The following is a 24,314-nucleotide window of genomic DNA, read 5'->3' on the forward strand; positions in this document are numbered from 1 at the left end:
CCCTTGCAGGCGCCCCTGCACCCTGACCCTGCTCCCTGGCAGGAGCGCTGTGTGGAGGGGGAGCAGGGTAGGTGTGTGGGGGCACCCATTTTTCCAGGACCCCCCCAATTGGTTGGGGCCCCTGGGCCTGGGTCCTGTTAGCCCAGTGGCTAATCCCTCAGCTAAATCAGTTTTTCTCCCAATACCATCTGTAATATACTATATTTTCCTTACCAGTCTATGTTGGTCTTGACTGTGCAGAGTACAAGCTCTTAGGAACAGGACTATTCCTTACTTTGTGTTTCTATAGTACCTAGCACAATGCTTCCCTGGTCTCAATTGTAGCTTCTTGAGACTACCAAAACACAAATATTAATAAACTTTTAGTAGTAGTAGTAGTAAATTTCACTGGATGACCCATTATGAGAAAAACAAACATTAGCATAAAATGACTTGTAGTGTAGTTTTGTTTTAGTAAGAGGTAACATTGCCTATGTACTTCTGCCCTGGGGCATTCACACTTTTATTTGTAGTTCGTAGGGTTTTAAAATAAACAAACAAATAGTGTTTGATGTTTGTTTTTTTTGTTTTGTCGGCTACAGGTTCGCCCTCCTGTTTTGTGCTTACTGGCCTGGATAGTGTGATTAATGTGGACTTTTGCTGTTTTTTTTTCCACCTTCACACTAATTTACAGCAGCAGATTGCCCAATGCATGCTGAGTGTTTTATGAGATCAGTGGAGAAAGCAATGCTGACAGTGGTTTTCATGGGGAACTTTTCACCTGTCCTCTGGTTGGAAGTCATGTTTATCAACTGTGACCAGCAGTAAAGGGGTAGGCAAGAAAAGAGTGAAAGAGCAGCAGACTAGAAAATAAACAAAATTAACACTTCAAAGCAGTTTCACTGGTGATAGCTGTCTCTCTCAGATGTAGTACATAAGCCATAAGTGCCTGTACAAGCAGGGAACTGGATTCCATCTCTACAAAGGGAGACAAACAGATTTAGAGATGATGTACCTTATCATAACACCCCATTAAAACAGGGATTGTTGAGCAACACCATCAACACAAATGGGAAGAAATTGCCAACTATACAGAAAATGTTCTCAATGGTAGAACAAGAGGGGCTCCTTGGGCAGATTTACCCTTAGCACAGCAAAGGTGCCATAATGGACATACAGGTCAGCAACATGAATATGCATATTTTGAAACAAGTAATAAGTACCTTAGTACATAAAAGCTACCCTAGTACTCAAAAATGAAGAGGCTCTCAACCCAAATAACTACAGAGGCATAATCCATTCTTGTATTTCCTGCTCCCAACAGTCCTAACCTCCCAGCCAATGGAGTGAAAAATCTGAAAATGCTCAAGATGCTAGACCATACATAATACCAATATATGAAACACCAGGAAGAAATCAACCCTGTAGACTGCTACAAATCCTTGTGCAGAGCTATCACAGCAGACTACCCTCACTACAGTGAAACTAGCAAAGCTAAGCTAGACTCTTACCAAGTGCAGAATCCATGAATACAAACTAGACATGAAAACTGGAAGTCCTGAAGCACCACTCAACCCCAAGTAGGAACCGATGGGACAGAGAAGAAATTGAGACACCTAAGCTGGGAATGGGCAACAGGGGATGAATCACTTGATTACCTGTTCTGTTCATTCCCTCTGAGGCACCTGGCATTGGCCACTGTTGGTAGACAGGATACTGGGCTAGATGGACCTTTGGTCTGACCCAGTATGGCCATTCTTATATTCCCGTGTCTGACATACAAGAGAGCATGAGAAAGATATTTCCTGTAATTATCAACCAAGATAAAAGATTTTTCATGTCAAAAAAAAAAAAAAAAAGGGAAAGCTACCAGAAGAAAAACAAGCAATAAAAGAAGGCGGCTGGCTCAAAAATTAAGCTGCTAGCTCGATTTGTGGGATGCATAGGTTTAGTTCCTTGTTCCACCCCAAGCTTCCTGTGTGGCCTTAGGTAAATCATTTAGGGAGAAATTTTTAAAAATGCCTAAGTGACTTAGGTACCTAACTCCCATCCCATTTATAATAACCGGTTTCGGAGTAGCAGCCGTGTTAGTCTGTATTCGCAAAAAAGAAAAGGAGTACTTGTGGCACCTTAGAGACTAACACATTTATTTGAGCATAAGCTTTCGTGAGCTACAGCTCACTTCATCGGATGCATTTGGTGGAAAAAAAAAATACATCCGATGAAGTGAGCTGTAGCTCACAAAAGCCTATGCTCATATAAATGGGTTAGGTTTCAGAGTAGCAGCCGTGTTAGTCTGTATTCGCAAAAAGAAAAGGAGGACTTGTGGCACCTTAGAGACTAACAAATTTATTAGAGCATAAGCTTTCGTGAGCTACAGCTCACTTCATCGGATGCATTAGTCTCTAAGGTGCCACAAGTCCTCTTTTTCTCCCATCCCGTTGACTTTCACTAAGGGCGAGGAACTTACGAACACTAGGTACTTTTGAAAGTCTCCGCCTGCGTCTCTCAGTTCCTCATCTCTAAAATGGGGATAAAACCAGCTCCCTGCCTCACAAGGGTGTTGGCGAGATAGACATCAAACATCGTGAGCGAGTGAGCATAGTCTGTAGCTCACGAAAGCTTATGCTCCAATACATTTGTTAGTCTCTAAGGTGCCACAAGTCCTCCTTTTCTTTTTGAGCACAGTAGAGAGCCATAGCTCACGACTCATCACACACCACTGCCCGCCAGGGGATCGGGGTAGACAACAGGAAGGACCAAGGGCCACGGGATAAAAGCAGAAACACACTGGGAAGCCCTGGCCAGAACCTCGGGCTTTTCCAGAGCGCCGTGTGGCTCGCCCTGCCACTGAAGTGCCATTGCACCGAGCGGAGGGTGTAGCCCGGGGAGCCTTCCCTGCGCCGTGGGATGGCTCGAGGCGGGGGCGAGAGGCTCCCGGGTGGGGTGTAGGGGCTGGGGACGGGCGAGAAGAACTCGGGGGCTCTGGCGGCTGTGACGGGCAGGAGGCGGGCGCCCGCGAGGGTCCAGGGCGAGCCGTGAGTGTCTTGGAGGGGAAGAAGAGGCGCCGGGGAGGCTGTGGCGAGCGAGCGTCTCTGTGCCGGGACGAGCGGACGCAGAGGCTGAGCGTCCGTGCTCCGCAGAGAGCGGGGGGCCTGTCTCTCTGCTAGGAGAGGCTGGCGGGGGGAAGAAGAGGCGGCTGCACGGGAGCGGGCTCTCCTCCCGGTAGGCTGCGCTGTGACCAGACCGGCGGCTCGGGATCGCCCCCTTCCCGCTCGGCTCAGAGCCCCCGGGCGGAGTCCGGAGCGGCGCGCCGAGCCTCCAGCCGTCTCCAGTCCCGGGCTGCGCGCTGCACCGGGAGGGCGCCGCGGGGCTGGCTCCCGGAGACCGTGCAGCGGAGGAAGCCGCGGAGCTGATGCCGCTGGAGGGAAGGGTGCGGCGCCTTTGCTTCTTGGAGTTGGCCGGTCCCTTTGCAGAGCCGGGGGGGGGGGGAGAGGCGGGAAACGCGTGGAAACTTTCCACCTTGCAAACTTGCCTGGGCGTGCACAGCCCGCGCCGCCGCTGGCGGGGGACGCCGAGGAGGGTGCCGCAGCCCCAGTGCACGCCCCGAAGGGGGCTCCGCGCGATAGGGCAGCTTGCACGTGCAAGTTGCAAAAGTGAAACCGGTTCGCTTTTCGTAAAGCGGGAGAAACTCCCCTTAGGCCGATGCAAGTTGCCGACCCCCGGCCCCTCGGGTGTGTTTGGATCGGTATCTGTAGTTCACTGGCTCTCCGGGTGAGCTGCGCTTTTGCGAAGGGAGGAAGCAGGTGGGTCCCCCCTCGCAGTGCAATCCTGCTGCTAGGGAGCGTTCTCCTGCTTTGCACCAGATTTAAACACAGTCGGGGGCGGGGGGGGGGGTTCTGCTCATGCTGTTCAGCTGCGTTTGTTCCTAGCCCAGCCGGTCGCGGTGCCTGGCGGAGGCTTGCTGCTGCTGGGATCCGGAGGCAGCAAGCAGGGCAGGGGCTCCCGCGTGGACGGGGAATTCGCTTTCCCCAATCCAGTCTCCTCGCGGCGTGACTCGCTCGCTGGAGGTGCGGGGGGGAAGGGGCGGTTACCGTGCAGTGCTGGAGGGTCGGTGGGGGGGGGGAGGGGAGACTGCTTTCCCCATCGCTCTCCCATTCGTGCCCTGGGGGCCGATCGCTTTCATTTGGGTTTCTGCACGTTTGAGACAAGTTTGGTTTTTTGTTTTTTTTTTTTTGCCGGAAGGCGGGGGGTTGAGCGTTGCAATAATTGCTCACCTCTCCCTTGGCTGCTGCGTGGGATCGGGCGGAGGGAACAGATCTGGCTTTGCCTTTGCGGTTAATGATTAGTTCAGCCTTTGCAGGGCAGCCGCGGGAGGGTTGCTGGGGCCTCGGACCGTTTCCATCCCCGCTGCACTGGGTTGCAAATGGGACAGACTTTCCATTTGCTAACATAAAGGAACTAAAACAAATGATCAGATGGCCGTGTTTCCACTTGCTGGTAAATGTAGGCATGGAACAAAACCGGGACTGGTAAATGTGGTTTCCCCACCCCTAACTTCTATGATTAAGAGACCGTTGAACCTCTTTTGCTATTTCTTGAACTCTGCCGGATTATTTACAGGGGCAACCCCCTTCCCCCGGTCGCTAAAGAGACATATTGTTCCGTGCCTTGTATTTTGTTCTTGGTGGCTTCGTGCCCTGGCTTTGTTGTTTGGAGGATTAAGGTTTGACGATTGTCCTCAGTCCCAGATCCAATTAAAATAATTGCAAGTAAGTGGGACATAAAAGAAGGGGAAGGTCTGATAGCGCTCCGGAGCAGCAAGCTTACCTTGTTCCAGAGACAATGCTCCGGGAAATGCGTGCCTTCCCTCTCTCCTCCTTTTCGGTCCCTGTGCATTGCTGTCAGACTCCGCCAGGAGCATCCTTTGCTCGGTGTTTATCAAAAATCTTACTTCGCCTCTGTCCAGGAGAAAATGTATTCTCCACCGGCATAGTCACTGATAGTATGTAGCAGAGGCTTTACTTATGAATGGTCAGGTTCCTGGCAGAGGAATTAGCAGCTGAAAAAGAGAGAGAGCTCTGAGAATTAGGGAGGAGAAACCCTGCACTGTTCACTCACCGCTGAGGGAATGCCCTTGCTTTCACTGGTGGCTTAGTTCTGAATGGAAGCAGTTATATAAGGGGTATAAACCTGAGCTGGAAAACCAGGGTGCCATGAAACAGCGTGGGTCCAGTTCTTGCTGCCCATTTTTGGTGACACAGAGCTTATCCTTTAAATTTAACCAAAGTTACTCTCGTTTCCTTGAAGAAAATGTGTTGGTGGAAAACGTGAAGGAAAAGAACAAACGATCCCTCTGAAGCCAGTCTGTGGTCCCGAGATGTTGCTGTGAAAGAGTTCACGGAACCGTGGGCCCAAAAGATGTTGCAGGCCTGTTGAGAAACCCAAATTAGAACCAATTTACTGGTGCTCCAGAAAGCAGTGATGTAGCTCTGCTTATGTTTTTTCCAGTGTCTGTGCATCTAGTGTTATCACGGATAATCAGTAGGTTGCCTTGACTGTACTTGCCTTCAGATGTTAAGCTTTTTTTAAAGGGCAAGAGCCTTGCTTTCTAACTAAAAGTTGTATCTTTTGGAATCTTACTACCTATATAGTAGCACCTGTTAACTATCAATAAGGTGAGGGTGCCCATTGACCTGTGTGCTATGCTATTTTACTACTGTGATGGATGGCCATATAAAACACTCGGTTCTTTCAGTGCAGTCCTTGTTTTTGACATAAGTGCATTATGTTTTATCAAGTTATGTTTTCATTGTTGCCATTCTCAAATAGGGCAATACGACCTGATGTAACCTAGTTGATAGATTATGTCAAATAGAATGAATTGGGCAATTATAACTGAGTAGGGTGTCTAGCCATTACTTGCTGATAGGATTTAGTACCTCTTATTCCATTATGGACATAAATATGTTTGGAGTTCTCAAATGTTTGTGACACATGCAAACAGTACAAATGATGATCAGATTAATAGTTTTGTTTTACTCGTATGAGAAAAATTTGTGGGGTAGGATAGGATTTGTTATCCCATGCAGTCCCAATACAGGATATAGAATACCTTTCATCTCTTGGATGCAGGTTTGAATCAAGCACATGTCAGTAGTGACTAAAAGTTTTGTTTTTGTGTTTTTCTTTCTTTCTTTTTCTTTTTTTAACCATCTTATGGCTATTTGATGGCTTATGTGAATGGTTTCGTGACTTGTCTCTACTTCACATCACCAAAGCTGCTTGCACATTTAGCATCCTGATGATTTTGGCTAGAAGGCCAGTTTCACACTAGACGTAATCTCTACTAGTCTCGGAGGCACCGTGGTATATAATGTGGAGAAGCTCTCACTGCTGCCACCCATGCTGTGTCTGTTCAGTGGCTCAACAGAAGATTTAAGGGAGACGGCGGGTGAGGTAATATCTTTTATTGGTCCAACTTCTGTTGGTGAGAGAGACAAGCTTTTGAGCTACACAGAGCTCTTCTTCAGGTCTGGGAAATTTACTCAAAGTTCTACAGGTAAGTACAAGGTGGAACCACTTGTTTAGCAAGTAGTTAATGCATATTTCAAGGGATCATTCAAGGTGAAATGACCCATTAACACTTCTCCAGTCATAGGGGGGCAGGACACTGGGGGAAAAATGGTGGTAGGGGGCTTAAGTAGGTTATAGATTGTTGTAATAAGCCATAAATCCAGTGTCCCTATTCAGCAAGCTCTCCACAGACTAGGTTACAGTAACTCAAAGCAGCACCAGACCCTGCCAGAAGAACAGCAAAACGTGTAGATATATCTCCACCGCTACAGTACATCTACCTCCACAACACATTTTTCAAGATCCCTTCCTATCACAGCATGTGGTGTACCTCATCCAGTGCACTAAATGCCCCCAAACAACTGTGGATGAAACCAGACAATTACTATGCCCTCACATGAACTCACACAGAAAAATAAGACAAAAATACCACATCACTTGTGTGGGAACACTTTTCACAAAGCCATCACTTTATATCTGACTTATCAGTGCTCATTCTCAAAGGAAACCTGCCCAATACCTTCAAAAGACAAGCCCAGGAGTTTAAATTAATAACTTTGGTAGATACTAAAAATCATGGACTGAACAAAGACCCTGCATTTATGGCTTATGACAGCAATATATAACTCACTTAACCCCTCCCCCATCTTTTTTTTCTTTTTCTCCCCCATAACTGCAGAAGTTAATGGGCCACTTCACCTTGAATGGTCCCTTGAAATATGTGTTAATTACCTATGCTAAGCCATCTGTTCCACCTTGTATTTAGCTGGGACACAGGGTATGTCTACACTGGCAGAGTTACAGCGTTGGCAGTTATCTCTCTGAAGGGAAACTGCTGTTGTGTGTTAACACTATCAGTTGCCTGCGCAATAGCGTGTTCACACTTGTGGCACTTGCAGCACTATTTGGAGCGGTGCACTCTGGGTAGCTATCCCAGAGAGCATCTCTTCCTCTTCTGCTGCTAGGAGTTGTGGGAAGGCGGAGGCGGTCGCAGGGCATCCTGGGTCCTGTCCCAGGGTCCCGTGATGCGTTGCTTTGCATCCCAGCAATCCCTGTGCTTCTGTCCACATTTGGCGCCATCTTTCAACGGTTTGTGTACTGAGCTCTCTGCCTCTTCAGTCTGTAGGAATGGATCCTGAACGGTTGATCAGTGTGCTGCTTGCTCTGACTAGCACGTCACGAGCAGCAGTGGAGCTATTCCTTAAACTACAAAGGCAAGAGGAGTGCGACGTTGATCTCGCCACGCGTAGTAGCTACCACACGAGATTGCTTGTGGTATTCACGGAGGTGCTGACCACAGTGGAACGCCACTCTTGGGCTCGGGAAATAAGCACTGCGTGGTGAGATCACATCGTGATGCACGTCTGGGGTGACGAGCAGTGGCTGCAGATCTTTCGGATGAGGAAAGCCCATTCATGGGACTGTGTGATGAGCTCCCCCCAGCCCTGCGACACAAGGACATGAGAAGGAGAGCTGCCCTGCCTTTGGAGAAGTGTGTGGTGATTGCACTGTGGAAGTTGGCTACTCCAGACTGCTACCGATCGGTCGCTAACCAGTTTGGAGTGGAAAAGTCGATGGTTGGACTCGTGTTGACGGAAGTGTTCAGGGACGTTAATCGTATCCTGCTGTGAGAGACCATGACTCTGGGCAACATGACATTGTGGATGGCTTTGCACAAATGGGCTTCCCTAACTGTGGAGACGTGATAGATGGCACACATATTCCAATTCTGGCACAAGACCACCTAGCTATCGAGTACATTAATTGCAAGGGGTATTTCTCAATGGTTCTCAAGGCACTTGCGGATCACTGTTTCATAGACATGAACGCAGGCTGGTCCAGAAAGGTGCATGACGCACGCATTTGGAACACTGGCCTGTTCAGGAAGCTGGAAGCAGGGACTTTCTTCCTGGACAAGAAGGTCATAGTAGGGGAAGTCAAAGTGCCCATTGTGATCCTGCGAGACCCTGCCTACCCTTTAATGCTGTGGCTTATGAAGCCATACATGGGGCAACTTGACAGCAGCAAGGAGCAGTTCAAAAACAGGCTGTGAAAGTTCAGAATGACTGTTGAGTGTGCATTCGGCAGTTTAAAAGCCCGCTGGTGCTGCCTTTATGGGAAGCTGGACCAGGCTGATGACAATATTCCAATGCTTATAGCCGTGTGCTGTACGCTCCATAATATTTGTGAAGGGAAGGGTGAAAACTTCACTCAGGGCTGGACCACAGAGATTCAGCACCTGGAGGCTGAGTTTGAGCTGCCAGAGACCAGGGCTATTAGAGGGGTGCAGCGTGGGGACATAAGGATCAGGGATGCCTTGAGGCAGCAATTTGAAGCTGAAAGCCTCTAATATTTGTTGCTATGCTTGGGAATGCAGTGCTTGTAATACTAGGAAGTGATTTTGATTGTTGCAGACAATGTAATGTGAAGGTTTAACATAATTGTCTGTGGCTTTGCAGGGCTCTGTTTGCTTTCAATTAATAGAATAAAGATTGCTTTCAAACCAACACAATTCTTTTATTAAAAAACAACAACTGGAGGAGAGAGTCAAACCAAAAAAATGCTCAAGTGATGGGGATGGGAGAAAGGAAGGTCCCAGGAGGACGTGGGGTCCTGGGACGGCTAAACATTTGTGTATATCCAGGGATCATATCCAGCCTTTTACTTTGGAGTACAATGCAGCGGGTACTGTACTTCAGCAGGGCCAAACTGCAGAGGGATGGGTGTTGAGTGCAGTGGATAGTGGGAGTCTGCAGTGGTGGACTGTGATGAGGGAGGAGTGGAATGCTGTGGGTATAGATGAGCCAGGAGGTAGATAAGAGTGGTGGTATCTGGGGGGGTGCATGGGAGTATTGCCTGGAGCATGTCCTCTTGGTACTCCGTAATGTTTAAGAGTCACTCCGTGGCTTCATTCTGGCATGCTGCATTCTCCTTTTGGTCTCTCTTATTGCAGTCCTGCCACTCCTTCAGTTCCTGTTTCTCTGCCACAGACTGCATCATAACATCACGCAGAAAATCCTCCTCAATTCTTCTTGGCCGCTTTCTAATTCTGCACAGCCATTCAGCCGCCAGAAACAAAGAGGGGGGCTGGGCTCCCACAGTCATCTCTCTGAAGTTTAAATGCAACATTTTACAACAGCAATATTGTTTGCAACACAGACAACACTGATTCAGTGCTTTAAAACGCAGCTAGTACTCACACACCTGTCACTAACTGGCTGACCCCAAGCAAGCACATATGAGCGACAAAACCCCCAAAATAGTGAGTAGCCGCAGGGGCAAGGTAAATCACTCTTCCCAGCCCCTGCTGTACACTGGGCATGTGGCTCTTGGGGAGAGCCAGCAATGTAGGAGGGCCTGATAATCATTCCTGTCCCCACACTTTCTACAGGATGTGATCATTATGGAAGATATCTCACTGTTGAGGGTGAGCAGGGAATCAAGGGAGGGTCTTCTCCAAGACTGTGGCTTCCACCCTGGCCTCTATGTGGCTCGCCTGTGTGCAGAAATGATGTTCCCTCCCGTCCTCCCATGATGGCACAGTGGCACGGGAAAGTTACTGTTAATAGGGCAAGAAACAAAGCAGCTCTGCCAAAGAACCCACGGCAGCGGATTGCCCAGTATCTCCATGAGAGTTTTGAGGGAGATCTCTGAGGCAGATTCCCGTGAAGTGAGGGAGTCAATCAACAGCCTGTTCCACTGCTCAGACTAGGCATGCGGTGGGAGACAAGTCTGCTTTCTGCAACCCTCCTGCCCCCAACAACTCTCTTCAGCGATTCCCAAAATCAAATCCACTTACCAGGGGCCTCCTTTCCTGTTTGCGCTTCGCCAGTCTCTGACAGCTGTGACTGGCTAGCCTCTTCCGGGGTAGAAAAGAGCTCCTGGTTGCATGCATCTCTGACCTCCAAGTCATCCTATGCCTCTGGGTTCCCTTCCACATCCTCGTCCAAGATTTCCTCCTCCTGGCTCAGTCCACTCTCGACTGGCATGCGAACCACTGAAGTATCTACAGTGGTCTTTGCAGTGGAGGTGGGGTCACCAACGAGTATTGCGTCCAGCTCTTTCTAGAACCGGCAGCTTGTGGGTGCAGCACTGGAGCAGAAGTTTGCCTCCTGCACCTTCTGGTAGGCATTCCGCAGCTCCTTCACTTTGACCTGCACTGCAGTGTGTCCTGGTCATGACCCCTTTCTATCATGCATCATGAAATCTGTCAGTAGGTATCATAATTCCTATGGCTTAAGCGCAGCTGGGAGTAGACATCCTCCTCTCACCAGATGCTTATGAAGTCCAGCAGCTTGGCTTTGCTCCAAGTGGTGCGTGGAGCAGGCATGGCCACCTGGAAAGATGCGCTGAGACCACTGCATGGGTCACAGAACAAACAAGAAGGGGACTTTCACATTTGCAAAGGAATTTATGGGGTGGGGATGACGGTTGTTCATCTGAGGGCAGGGCAGTAGAGTTCAAACCGATGACCAGAGAGGAAAGAACAGGCATTGTGGGACACCTCCCGGAGACCAGTCACAGCACTGTAATCAACCACGGTGTCTACACTGGCACCACAGCACTTAAGCCCTGGCACAGAAAGCTGTATGCCTCTCGTCGGGGAAGTCTCTTGGGTTGTCCAGCCAGTGCTTTTCACAAGCACAGTTCTAGGTTGGGTTAGAGTTATCTTTTTGGTTCGAATGTGGGGTTTCGGTAGGTTTTTACAGTATTCAGTGCACAGACGCTGACTTTGTCATTTGCCTGGGGGTGCTCAACTCCCGCTCTGCCCCAGGCCCTACTCCTCCCCTTCCCCCAAGGCCCCGCCCTGTGTCTTCCTTCTGAGAGAGGGGAAGGAGCTGACTGATGGGCCCCGCCAGCAAGCAGGAGGTGCTGGGGGGGCGGGGAGAAGCTGATTGGCATGACCCCTGGTGGGTGCTGAGCATCCACTCTTCTTTTTTTTTTTTTTTTTTTTCCTGTGGGTGCTCCAGCACCTATGATTCAGCGGAAGAGAAGAGAATTTGAGATAGTAGAACAAAAATTGTGATGGGACATTGCATATAAATGTTACCTTTTGTGGAAAAGTTTTCACAGAAGTGGAAAACGAAACATTTACATGAGTTTTTCTGTTTTTAATTCCTATATAGAGAGTTTTTCATTTAGGTTCAAACAGTGTTTGTGCAGTGCATTCAACCCAGATAATGCTTCATTGTGGGGTTTGCACAAGAATTAAAAGTAAAATTGATCGCAAACAAAGATGAGTGCATTTTGGAATTCAGTCAGTGTTCATTTTGGAAAAGTAAATTTCTTTTAAAAAATATGTTTCAGCAGGTTTATGGAAATTAAGAAGCTTTCATAAAAATAAAGGTATTTGTTTAAAAAATGCAATTTATACCCTGTTAATATCTCTCTTCATCGTGTTTGTGAAAAAAATGTGACTAAAACAGAATGATCCTGATTCTCCTTTCACTGAAACCATTGGAAGGTCCTGGTCTTGCGCTATTCTAGTCAATGGGTATTTTGTCATTAACTGAGGTGGGAGTGGGAGCAGAAGCAGACCCTAAATTCAGTGCAAGTCCACTGAAGTCTTTGGAGTTGTGCCAGTGCAAAACAGGTTTGAGATCAGAATTGAGCCCGTTGACTGTGTTCATGCTGTTGCTACACAAAGGGCAATACGGCAGTGAGAGACTGATGAGATCCCTTATTGTGCTGCTTTTCCCTGGGCTGCACTGACTCCCAGTTCATTTCTGAGTGCAGTGCAGGGAGTTGATTTTGATCTCTAAAGTCCTTTGTGGTTTGGGTTATGTGACTCCTGAAGACCATTCCTTTCCTTGTGTTCTAACCTGATTGTGCATATCAGCTGGCACGCTCCGCTCCAGCCAACAGTCTTAGATCTTTCAGAGTAGCAGCCGTGTTAGTCTGTATTCGCAAAAAGAAAAGGAGTACTTGTGGCACCTTAGAGACTAACAAATTTATTAGAGCATAAGCTTTCGTGAGCTACAGCTCATCCGATGAAGTGAGCTGTAGCTCACGAAAGCTTATGCTCTAATAAATTTGTTAGTCTCTAAGGTGCCACAAGTACTCCTTTTCTTTTAGTCTTAGATCTTGTAGCTCTCGGAGCCGGAGGCAGGTCACTTACAGTGGCTGGCTAATGGCTCTGGCAGAGTCCTCTTTTTGTTGATTTTCCAGGCCAGCTGCAAAGTTTTGTTTATGCTCTGGGTGAAATCTTAGCCCTACTGAAATCAATGGGGGAAAAAAAAAACCCGACTGACTTCAATAAAGGCTTCATTTCACTCTCTGTTTTTCCCTGAGGAGGGGGTGATCAGGTGTGCTCTAATTACTGGGCCAAACCAGTAGTTGAGTGCACACCACCTCCTGCAGGAGACGTTTGAGTAGCACCTTTTCCAGTAGGCATGCTCGGAGACTGCTGACCAGATATGGCCCCACATGCAATCTAGGCAGCTGAAGATGCCTCATTCTGTGGTTCATGAATCACTCTGGGGCTTAGTTGGGAGGGAGACAGCAGTACACATGCTCTGAGGTCCAAGGGAATTTCTACTTGAAAAACTTATGTGCCAAGTGCAGTTAGGTACCTACAGGGTTTGGCAGGAGTTTTGTGGATTGCAGTGGAGCCAAATTTGGGGGTCAGGCCCCTAAACTCCTTTGTGGATCCCAGCATAGGTGGCTCTTCTGACCTGAAATTCCCTTCCAGCTTCAGTTAACTGGGTGGATTTTTTTGGACTGTAAAAGGGGTGTATCATTATTTATGGATTTAGTACCTGATCCTTAAACATATTGGATTCTACAGGTGGGATTTTCAGAAGTTCTTAGAGTTGGCTAATTCTTCCATTGAAGTCAAGGGAATTTCACCATTGACTGCAGTGAGAGAACAGTTAGGCCAATGCTGAGGGGTTTTGCAAATCCCTTTGTGTGTGTTCCCAGGAAAATTGAACAGCAATTCAGCCTTGAATAGCATCTGGGCTTGAGGGAGTGAAAGGTGGGGAGAGGAAGTAGCTTTGATGATTTTCTTGCAGTGCTGGTAAGAAATGGTTTGTTTTCCACCAACTCAGAAAATACGTATTTTAACTTGCTGATACTTATATTGTGCAAACCAGTTGTAAATAGCATTTTGTGTTCTGTTCTTCCACCACCCCCTTTCCCCCCCCCAGATTTGAAAGATTATTCTAGCTGTTGAATGAAGCATAGTTAGAAAAGATAGCTGTGAGTTTAATTGTAGCTTCAGGACTTGAACTAAATCAAATTCCAAACAATCTGATAAAAATTACAGCCACCTGAATGTTGTTAAAGGTTAGAAGTGAGCCATCTCGAGAGGAGCTATTAGTGTTTCACATTTTGAAGTAAAGGAGGTTATTAATACTTCTAAGTAACATTGAACATACATTTTGTCTTATAACCATCTGAGCACTTCTCAGGGTAACGCAGATTAAATTTAGTGACAAGTGCATATAATAATGGTATAAATGTCCATTTTGCCATCAGATATGTTGCACCATTGTCTTCCTGTGTGCACAGCAAAAGGCTTGAAATGATTGTTAAATGTCTATGAAATATCAATTGACTTGCTACTGATTCCAGACATGGATTGGAAGGGTAGGAGGCTAAGTGAGGGAGTCGAAATGTGGAGGAATAGCAGTCCAGGAGAGAGAGTGTGTATAGGGTGCTACCTGGTCTTAGAACCAGGGGAGGGCGGCTGGAGGAGGGCAGGAAGCTGGCAATGGCAAGGTTTTGGGTGTGATGGATGGATTTGGGGGGGGAGGGATAGCTCTGTGGTTTGAGCGTTGGCCTGCTAAACCCAGGGTTGTGAGTTCAATCCTTGAGGGGCCATTTAGGGATCTGAGGCAAAAATTGGGGATTGATCCTGCTTTAAGCAGGGGGTTGGACTAGATGACCTCCTGAGGTTCCTTCCAACCCTGATATTCTATGATTCTGTGATATCTACAGAAAGGGGCATAGAAGGGAGCTGAGTGGGAGACATGAAGAGGGACAGTGATAGGAAGAGACTCTTATCCATGTTAAGCTTAACATTTTCTAGATTTAAAACTTTAACCACCTAAAATTTTCAGTGTGGATAAAGCAGTGTAAGTAATACTGTTTGGAGTATTAGCTGGGCTAGTTTAAAACACACTTTCAGTTTTCTTTGTCATTAATTGTATTTACAAGCAGAAAACTTGTTTGTGTGTGTATAATATCTAGGAAGCAGTGTGGTCTAATGGGTAGGGAATCCTACTTAGAGTATCCCTCAAATTCCTACCTCCAGTGGTGACTTGGGCAAGCCACTTAACTTCTCTCGGCCTCAGTTTATCTGCAAAATGGGGATACTAAGGCTTGCCTAGCTTTCTTTATGTAAAGCACTTTGGAATCTTCACAAGAAAAGAGCTATACGGGTTCATTGTGATTAGCCGACTAAGGCTATTGAAAAATGCTTTTTCATATAGGCCCAGGCTGATTTTCATTCGTACTTGTTTACATTTGAAAGTCGAGCTGTAAATGTGCTTCAGTAAGTTAAACATTAATTTGGAAGCTAACTCTTTCAGTCACTTTGGAGAGATCTTCAGTTTTATTATTTCTCCACTCTATAAATATGTTTCTTACCCAGAGTGTTTTTAAAACAAATCTAGCATTCCATCATTCCTGCAGACATAGCTGATCATTCACTGTCTGCTTAAACTGCACATGCTGCCCAGAGTTAGTCTTTCTGAGGTACTTTGAATTTGCATGAAAAGGATAACTGGCAAGAGAATGATTTAGAAACATCCTCTAATGATCTCTTCTTGTACATATACTCTACTCCCCCTTTTTATTTTTGCACAGGCTAGTGTGTATTTGGTCTATGAATGAGAATTCTACTGGAGAAGAGCAATATGCCAATATGGAAGTACATCCCACATATATTGAAAAGTAATTTGTTTCCTCATTGCTAGATGCTAAGGAAGAGTTTGTTCTTTGGGAGCAAGCTTACATCCTTACTCATTTGACTTAATTGGAACAATTCATATGAATAATGTTTGCAGAATCAGACCTTTATTAGAAACAATATAGGGCATAATCCATTAAAGCACTCTGTGTGCAGAGCATTTGTAGGACTGGGTTCACAAATGTTATTGCAATATACTTTTATGAAGTAAGTAAAGCTGTGCTTAAGTGATCTTAAAGTTTTTAAGTCACTGATGATACAATCCAAGATCTACAGGGTGAATTTTATGGGAGCGTTTTACTTGTTGTTGTACTGAGTGCATAAATATATTTCTTGCTGAAAGTTAAAACTTTGCTGAAAGTTAATAGAACGATTTAGAACTTATTCTCATCTCAGTTGACTGATGTAAATCTAGAGTCAGTCTTTTGACATTAGTGGAGATGCTTCAGATTTACTGCAGCGTAACTGAGATTAAAATTTTTAATGTTTTTTTCATGTGTTAATTTCTCTGCCAAAAGAGGCTAGATGACTTAACCTTGTACTTATCAGGTTGTTTGAGTTTCACAGCAAAATATTTAGCAGTAACGATAGCAAATATTTAAAAACATTAACCTGAATTTTAATTTAGGGCCTAATACTGTGCTTGATTATGCAACTCCTACTGAAGACAACAGGAATTACAATACATGGGTACATCTGAGGATAAAATTTAGCCCTATCTATAGTACTGTGCAGTGGCAGAGCTAGCAGAACATCCTTGTAAAGCAAGATGGTTTGTGGCTCGGCATTTGATCAAGTATGTCTTACTAAAACCGAAGTAAGGCCCTGTAACCAAAGACAAAACAAAACATTTGAACAGTCTCTTCTGTTAGGACCATTGCCATGTTGTTTTTTTATAAGGTGAAAATGTTGAATTAGTTTTGGATGCGGTTGTTAGGACAGATTTATTTTGTAGCTCTTTCCTTCCTTCCTTCCCTCCAGGTCTTAGCATATGTCTTTAATAGGCAGCAGGTTTAAAACAAATAAAGGGAAGTATTTCTTCACACAACACACTGTCAACCTGTGGAACTCTTTGCCAGAGGACGTTGTGAAGGCCAAGACTATAACAGGATTAAAAAAAGAACTAGATAAATTCATGGAGGATAGGTCCATCAATGGCTATTAGCCAGGATGGGCAGGGATAGTGTTCCTAGCCTCTGTTGCCAGAAGCTGGGAATGGGCGACAGGGGATGAATCACTTGATGATTACCTGTTCTGTTCATTCCCTCTGGGGCACCTGGCCTTGGCCACTGTCGGAAGACAGGATACTGGGCTAGATGGACCTCTGGTCTGACCCAGTATGGCCATTCTTATGCACATTGGAGCTGGTGGTGTAACTTCTAGCTTAAGTAGACCTACCTGCACTCACTTTGAGGACCTAGCATGCTAAAAACAGAAGCATAACTGTAGTAGCGTGAGGGACTCTCTGATCTGAGTATGACCCCATCTGTGACCTTAGGCTTTTCCTTGGATCAGCTAGCCTGTCCTGCACTTGTGCCACCATGGCTACCCTCTTTTTTTTTTTAAGCGCACTAGCATGTATATGTCCTGGGAGCTGGGAATTACATCTTCCAGCTCTAATGTAGACCTACCCTTTGATTTGATACAGAGATGAGCCTCTTAGTTTCAGCTCACAGTATTTTATGAGAGCCAAACAAAATTAAAGCAAGGAACTGGACAAAAGTATAATACACGTTTGACTGTGGAAAGTAATCAAGTAGCTAGTTTTTGTTTTTAAAATGCCTTTTACAAACTTGCTTTCTTGTATGAGTCCTTGTCAGGGTCTCAGCAAAGCTTTCCAGGCTGTTCATTGATTAGGTTCTGCAGCTGATAACTCTTCAAGGGGACAGTAGAGCACCAGATTATGGATCAGAAGCAACTTTTCCAAGCAGCCTTCCATCATCAGGAACAACTCCTGATTCCTTTAGTCTTCATTCTAAGGAGCTAGATGGGGAAAGCTTCTTCAGTGGGTTGCTGCATCTTTGGATCGATGGGTGATAGAAATAGTTGGCAATGTCTGCTGGACAGTCCCCATCCATAAAATTCCTTCAGTACCCAAATTCTCAAAAAAAAAAAAAAATAAATCAGTCATTGTCCTCATTTACTAGTTATTGGGTCCTGGAGCCAATCTCCAAATCAAAAGATCTCCAAGGAACCTATTCTGTCTTTTGTGTTTCCAGTTGCTCTGGAGGAATCCTCCTTCTGAGGAATGTGAACAATATATATTATATTATTAAATATTATATATTGGTCAGGAGATCCAAATTAGAGATGGAAACCTTGAAATCCACACTAGCACATTATCTATACATGGCATAAGTTAGAGCAACTTCAGATCTGGTCTAAAGTTAAAACGGTGGCTACACCGACTCCTTGTTACATCTAGAATCAGGAGAGTGCAAAGGTTTAGGACTTCTTTGCTTCCTGACACTCATGTTTAGTGCCAGGCATAGTTTGGCCCAAACAAGAACCTTGCCCTGTGAACACCACAATGGGTCAGTTCTGCACTCAAGAGTTTTCTTTCTTTGTAACTGCTTCCTTTGACAGTTGGCTGTTTTCTTCAGGCACGAGCGAGCTAAAACAGACGAGAGGGGAGCGCGGAGGGGATGGGAAAGAGGAAACATAAATCCCAGTTCTTTTACTGTTAACTCCAGAGGCCTGCTGAGCAGCAGCAGGCATTAGTAGACATTCAATTGTGCACAAGGTAAGTTTGGCACGTCTCCAGCATGACCACGAGGTAAGAATTGTGCTAATCAGCTAGGACGTATGGCATGTATTGATTATACTTAGGTTTTTCTCCCCCATAAGAAATCCTTAGTAACATTGTAAAGATAATTAAAAGTAATTAAAAGGTAGTTAACTTACAATTTTTTAGACGAAAGAGCTTTTTGATCAGTTGCCTGGGTATAAACGCCAGAGCAGTCAGAAGCCATCTCTAAGTGCTTGATCTACATTACATCATGTTGCAGCTGTCACTCAAGTGAAAAGATTATATGGGTGTGTAGATGAAGGCGTTCGGCAGTAAGTCACACCACTCTGTTCCACCTGCAGCCTCGATTTAGATATTTGTTTTTTTGATTTTTAGTCTGAAGGTGAGTTAATACAGTACCATCTGCTGTCGGCTTTGGAAAGGGGGTTAGTGAGAGAAATGCAGGTGATGTTTGATGACCTCTTATGGACAGGGAAAAGCAGATATGTCACTATCTAGGTTTCTTTTGTACTGAAGAGCCAGAGTGTTTAGCTGTTGGTGATGCAGTTTCTGAGTTTGCTGGCTGTAAAAAGTGTAGAGTAGTTGGCATTTAAAAAGTGTTTTTTTCCGACTTAAGACCTGCAGCAAGTTAGATGTGGGGTAATTAGTCTGTAGTTATCAAGCAACATAGAAATGAGACAGGGAAAAGAGCTATTAGGCCATCTAATTCTGTCCTAATGCCGTGTAGCTCAGCTCACTGAGAGATGCCCCAGGCAGGCAGCAGCACTGACAGAATGAGCCCATGGGAATTTGGCACTAAGGTGATGGAGGTGGTTTAATTGGTTGTTCATGATCTAGAGTAAAGAAAATCCATTAAGTAAACTCAGCCACTGAGAAAGCCATAAATTATAATTTACAGCTAAAGATAAAACCCAGCTCAAGCTTTTATCCAGATGCAGAGCAAAAACCCTGATTGAGCTGTGGGTGCAGAGGCCAGCAGCAGATTAATCATGGTGGGGATATCCAGATTGCTAAAGAGAGTACAGGATATAGGGCTACTGGCCTTGTAGCCAACTGGTTGTATGTATGTGCCTTATGCAAGCAGCTTGTGACCCTTGGAGCCTGAGTATGGCGTCCGGAAGCCAGAGCTGGTGAACTGGTGGATTAGAGAGAGAGAGAGAGAGAGAGTTCTTTATAGACCATTGTTGTTTAGTGATATGCAGAGTGGGCCCCTATGAGAACTTGGATGCACCAACACTCTGGTTGAGGAGTCAGCCTCAGGATGGGAGAGGGACCAAGGTGGAATGAGGGAACCAAGATAGAAGAGGCTGATTATTCTTCACTCAATGAGGAGGTAATTCTGATAGAAGGGGTTGCAGTTGTGAGATGGAAACAAACTCTGGCGATGGGAAATGAAATAGTCAGAAATATCGTTATTCAGGTATTGTGACCATGAGAACTTTTTGAGTCTAAAAGGACATCTTCTAGACAAACATCAATGCATGCTGGAGAGGAAGCTGTGGTCATGGTATATATTGGTACCTGTGCTGCAAGGAGCTGTAGGAGAGAGAAGCTAAATTTGGTTTACTAGGGAAAAAAAAGATGTGGGACCTGGGATTAGGGTCTGTGGTCGCTTTCTCTGAAACATTGTAAGGCTAGCTATAAAGGGGGAACCCACGGGTCTCAATACATGGATGGATGAGAAGTAGGAGTAAAGAGGAAGGTATTAAATCTGTTAGCCATTGGGGATCTTTTGGGGCAAAACGAAATCCTCCACCAGGTACTTTTGAAGTCTTTTTATTTACTTGTTATCTTTTTTTTTTTTTTTTATTTTCTCAGTAGTCTGGATCTTGACTATACCTTGACCAAGAAATTTGGACCTTGACAAAAAATAGACTACCCCTGCCTTACAAGATTACCTTTTGGAACAGTTAGTACCAGAGCACTCAAGAGGGCAGGCCATTCTTGATTTAACACACAGTAATATACTGGAACCGGTTCAAGAAGTAACTCTAGTCGAGACACTAAGTAACAGTGACCACAAGATAAGCTCAATATCCTGAGCACATAAAAGCACTGGACAGATTCGTCCTTCTTATAAGTTAATAAACTGACAACAGGAATGAATTGACCCATTATCTCTAGTCTAAAACATCCTCGCCAAACAAATCAAAGACAACCCAGATTGAACCTTCTAGGAGTATGTTGCATCTGTTTCTATCATATGGCAGTTGTAATCGTCCAGCCATTTCTTAAAGTGCAGGTGTACTCTGAAAAGAGACTTATCTTTTTGGAGTCCAATTTTTTTTAAAGTCTCAGTGGTTTCCTTAACTGATGTGATGAATTTATATCTAAGAACATGGCTTTTTTCATCTATTGGCAGCCCTGCATGCTCAACCCTGGGATTTTAGAGTTGGGCTTGGTTCAGTCCTTCTCTCACGTTTCCTCTGACAATAGAGCAGAATTTGGCCTACAGACTCTATCCCATCTCTGCATCTCTGTCTTTAGATTATACCTTCAATTGCTTTTGTGCAAGCACATCCGCTCCAGCTGGGGGTTGCACAGGTGTAACCAAGGAAAGAATTTATCAACAACGTCTGTGGTACTGATGATGATCTGTAAGAAGGAAAGATCTCTGCTTAATTTGCAGATCCCAGGCTGAGTTTGCAGGTCAAGTTATTTACAATACATGTTTTCATTTTTAAAGTCAGATAATGAAGCTGCTGAAACACAACTGCCCCCTACGATCTCCCCCAGCACCACCTCCATTGAACTCTACAATGCCTTTTATCCAGAATGTCTTCAGAAAAAACTTGTTACGTTAGAAGGAGTCCTCAATTTAGTAGGCTAGGAATAATGTCGCACAAGCTGTAGGTCTAATTTTATTGCATTAGGGATGTTTCTACTTCCAGATCAATATGCAGAGAAACAGATTTTCTTCCTTTCTGCCATCCTGGCTTGTTACTTATTTTATTTTTTTAATTTTTATTTATTTATTTATTTTACAGACTCAGTGAGTCCATTTGTTCTGAACTTCAAACTGTACCAGCAGAAAACTCATCATCTGTCTTGTTTCTTTATTTAATTTTAAATAGAGAGAGATGAAGTAAAATATCAGCAGCTGCTTAGTGTGTAAATTTGCAGCCAAAAATAAACCGTTGTGTTCTAATTAGAATGATGGTTTTGAAGATGTGTGCCTACTCCCTTTCCATTGCTTAGGGGCTATGGGAGGATGGTACTTTAAAAGACTTTGGATCTTCTCATGTAACATCATCATTGTGACATAAAGTGGTGTGCATTGTGTCAGGCTAATATCTACCTACCCTAGCTGGAAAAAATAAAAACAAAACCCTTGGATACCTGTTTCCTTAGAATTTAATTTCAAGTTGTTCACAGTTTATAAACAAGTAAATTTTTTCATTACTTTCTGGAAATAAAAATATACAAGGATTATCTAATAAACATATCTAAGAGGAAGTGAGAGGAAGAAAAAATACGTGTTCATAAGAATAAGATACATATTAGGTTACATCTTTTCATATATTTGTAGTTCAAAGAATTTGTGGATCAGATATTATTGCAAGTTTAAGTTATCTGGTATTTTATAAAGTATCCTTTCTATTACAGTGAGTTAATGTAGCCTCACACTCTGTTTGCTAATTTGTGGTGCATATGATGATTTCCATCTCATTAAAATTAATTTCTTTGCCATGAGGAAAGCTTGCTCAAGTAATTTCTTATGATCTTTGGTAGTGTCACGTAGACTCGGTAAGACTCCTAGCATAAAGCAGTGCAGGTCTCATAGTATTTATTATTCCCACCATTATTTGGATCTGGATAATAATCTCATTACAAACATTTATCTTCGAATCTTCCCATATCATGTGTAATGGGGTACATGGCTTAGAGTTATAATGTCAACATATCAAGTTTTGAAAATCTACTCCCCATCTGTAAGTAGAAGCCTCTCTCTCTCTGTATGTCAATTTTTGCAGAATTTTAGCTTACACTTCAAAAAAATAGCAATTTCCTAGCTCTTGTGCTGGTAGAGAACTTACTGAATGAATGTAATAGATTGTAAGCTCTCTTTGGGGGCAAGGACAATCTTTTTGTTCTGTGTCTGTGCAGCACCTAGCACATAGGGGTGTTGGTCCATGACTAGGGCTCACAGCCTCTACGTCTATAATAATAATACTGTCATCTGATGCAGAGAGCTCCAGTACTTTTTGTTTGCTCATAGCTTTGCCCAGCAGCTACAGACTGTAAATACCTGCTATACGGTTTGTTTCACTGCTCGTGTTCAGAACACTGCTCTAGATGATTAAAGGGACAACCACCATGTCAGTTTCATGCAGCTGCAGTTTTTGGGAAGATCTGAGCACCAGCAGCAAATACTAGAGAGATTCACACAGAAGAACCCAGTAGTGGAGGCTGAGAGAGAGGGTTAGTGGTTGAGACTTCTAGCTCCATTCGCTCTCCTAAGGAAACTCTGGAAGGAAAACGGAGAGAGAGGGAGAGAGCTTCTTCCAGCAAATGGGAATTTTGTGTGGAAGGAGGGGTGTGAGGTTTCACGTGTTGAGGATGATAAAGAAGATTGAGCCATCAGATAGAGCTATAGCCCAGGGCCAGCTCCTAGAAATCCCAGATCCTTCCTTTCCCAGTAGCTGGGACTGTGGCTACTAGGCTAGCCTGTCTAGTAGGGCATTACCTGTGGACCTTGCTGATGGAGTACCCTAACTCTCAGCTGTCACATTGATTTTTGACTAGTAGGTCAAGTCCTCCAGTTCATAGATGTCTAGTAAATGTTTCGATCCCTTCAATATATGTTATCCTGTATTTAGGGTGCACTGAGTATTGTCATGTGGAGTTTGGTATGTCTGGGTCTTAAAAAAACAAATATACCCCCATACAGATTTTTGTGTGTATGTGTGGATTAGGTGTATATTTTGATAATCTAGAGGATTAGAGGATTTTTTTTTTTTTTGCCATTAAACATTTAGGCCAATATTTTCAAAGTTGTGTGCCTAAAGGCACCTAAATAAAAATGTCTTGATGTTTTTTTTTTGTCCAGAGGTGCCAAGTACGCGGAGCTCCCATTGGCTTCAGTGCATGTGTCATAGGGGCTCAGCACTTCTGAAAAATTCAAGCCACTGTTATTTAGAGGGCCTGTCTGTGGACTTGGATGACAAAAGTAGGTACCTAAGTTTGAAAACTGTTGGTCTATGTGTCTCGAGTGTCCAGTGACATTTGTGTACCATCCAGATCCTTGGTATCATGACTGTAGATGATTCCAAACATTGATACGTTTTCAGACTCTTCACTGCTTTCATAACTTTCCTGCAAAAGACACAGCACAAAAGACTTTGCTAGCGTTGTATGTCTGGACTCTTGGCTGCTGTGGAGTCTGAAAAGACCCCTCAACATAAAGCAGAGCAGCCTCAGGGCTACCTATCGGTTTCTCTGCAGTTCAGAGTCCCGGTAGTGCTGAGTACCTTGAGATGTATGCCTTCTGCCACCCCCAGGCAGGCCCTCTGTGCTGTGGCTTGTGCTGCTCCGATGGCAGGATAATTATCCTCTAGCCTCCTGCAACCTCTTTACATCCCCTGTATGCTGCCTGAGCAGCATGTAGAGGCTGGAATAGAACTTGATGCTTTTTGCAAAAAGAAAAGGAGTGCTTGTGGCACCTTAGAGACTAACAAATTTATTTGAGCATAAGCTTTCGTGAGCTACAGCTCACTTCATCGGATGCATTTTTGACACTTTTTGGAAGATGCTGTTAGGCATTTTTAAACTTTGGTTCAAAAACGAGTTTACCTGCAGTGATGCTTTGTTTGAACTGGGTTATATTTTTCTCCCTTATGCAAGTATTCTGGAAAAAGACGCTGGGAGAAACTGAGACACTGGATGCTTTGAAGTATTTATTTTTTTTGATAGAAAGCTATTTCTGTAAAGTTCTCTCAGTGTCTTTACTTTTTCCCCACTTGTTGCTGGAATCTTGAAGGATGATGATGTGTACTCCATGACCTTCCTGTGTGTATTTTTAGCTTGTATATTAAGAAATGCGTTACTATTTGAGGAGACTCGTGTCTCATTTTAACAGTCGGTAATAGGTGCATG

The 24,314-nt window shown here is 44.6% G+C and overlaps 1 protein-coding gene across 2 annotated transcripts in view; it reads left to right on the plus strand.

Moving 5' to 3' along the window:
* The first annotated feature begins 3,266 nt into the window (after window positions 1-3,266).
* Window positions 3,267-24,314, plus strand: part of FAT3 (FAT atypical cadherin 3) — a 576,249-nt gene continuing 555,201 nt past the window's right edge. For both annotated transcript variants that reach the window (XM_038409118.2, XM_043504135.1), the window contains exon 1: window positions 3,267-3,412. The gene's annotated coding sequence lies outside the window, so the exon portion shown is untranslated. The remainder of the gene's footprint in view (window positions 3,413-24,314) is intronic.

Source organism: Dermochelys coriacea, chromosome 1 (genome assembly GCF_009764565.3).
Source record: "Dermochelys coriacea isolate rDerCor1 chromosome 1, rDerCor1.pri.v4, whole genome shotgun sequence".
In the NCBI taxonomy this organism is placed as follows: Eukaryota; Metazoa; Chordata; order Testudines; family Dermochelyidae; genus Dermochelys; species Dermochelys coriacea.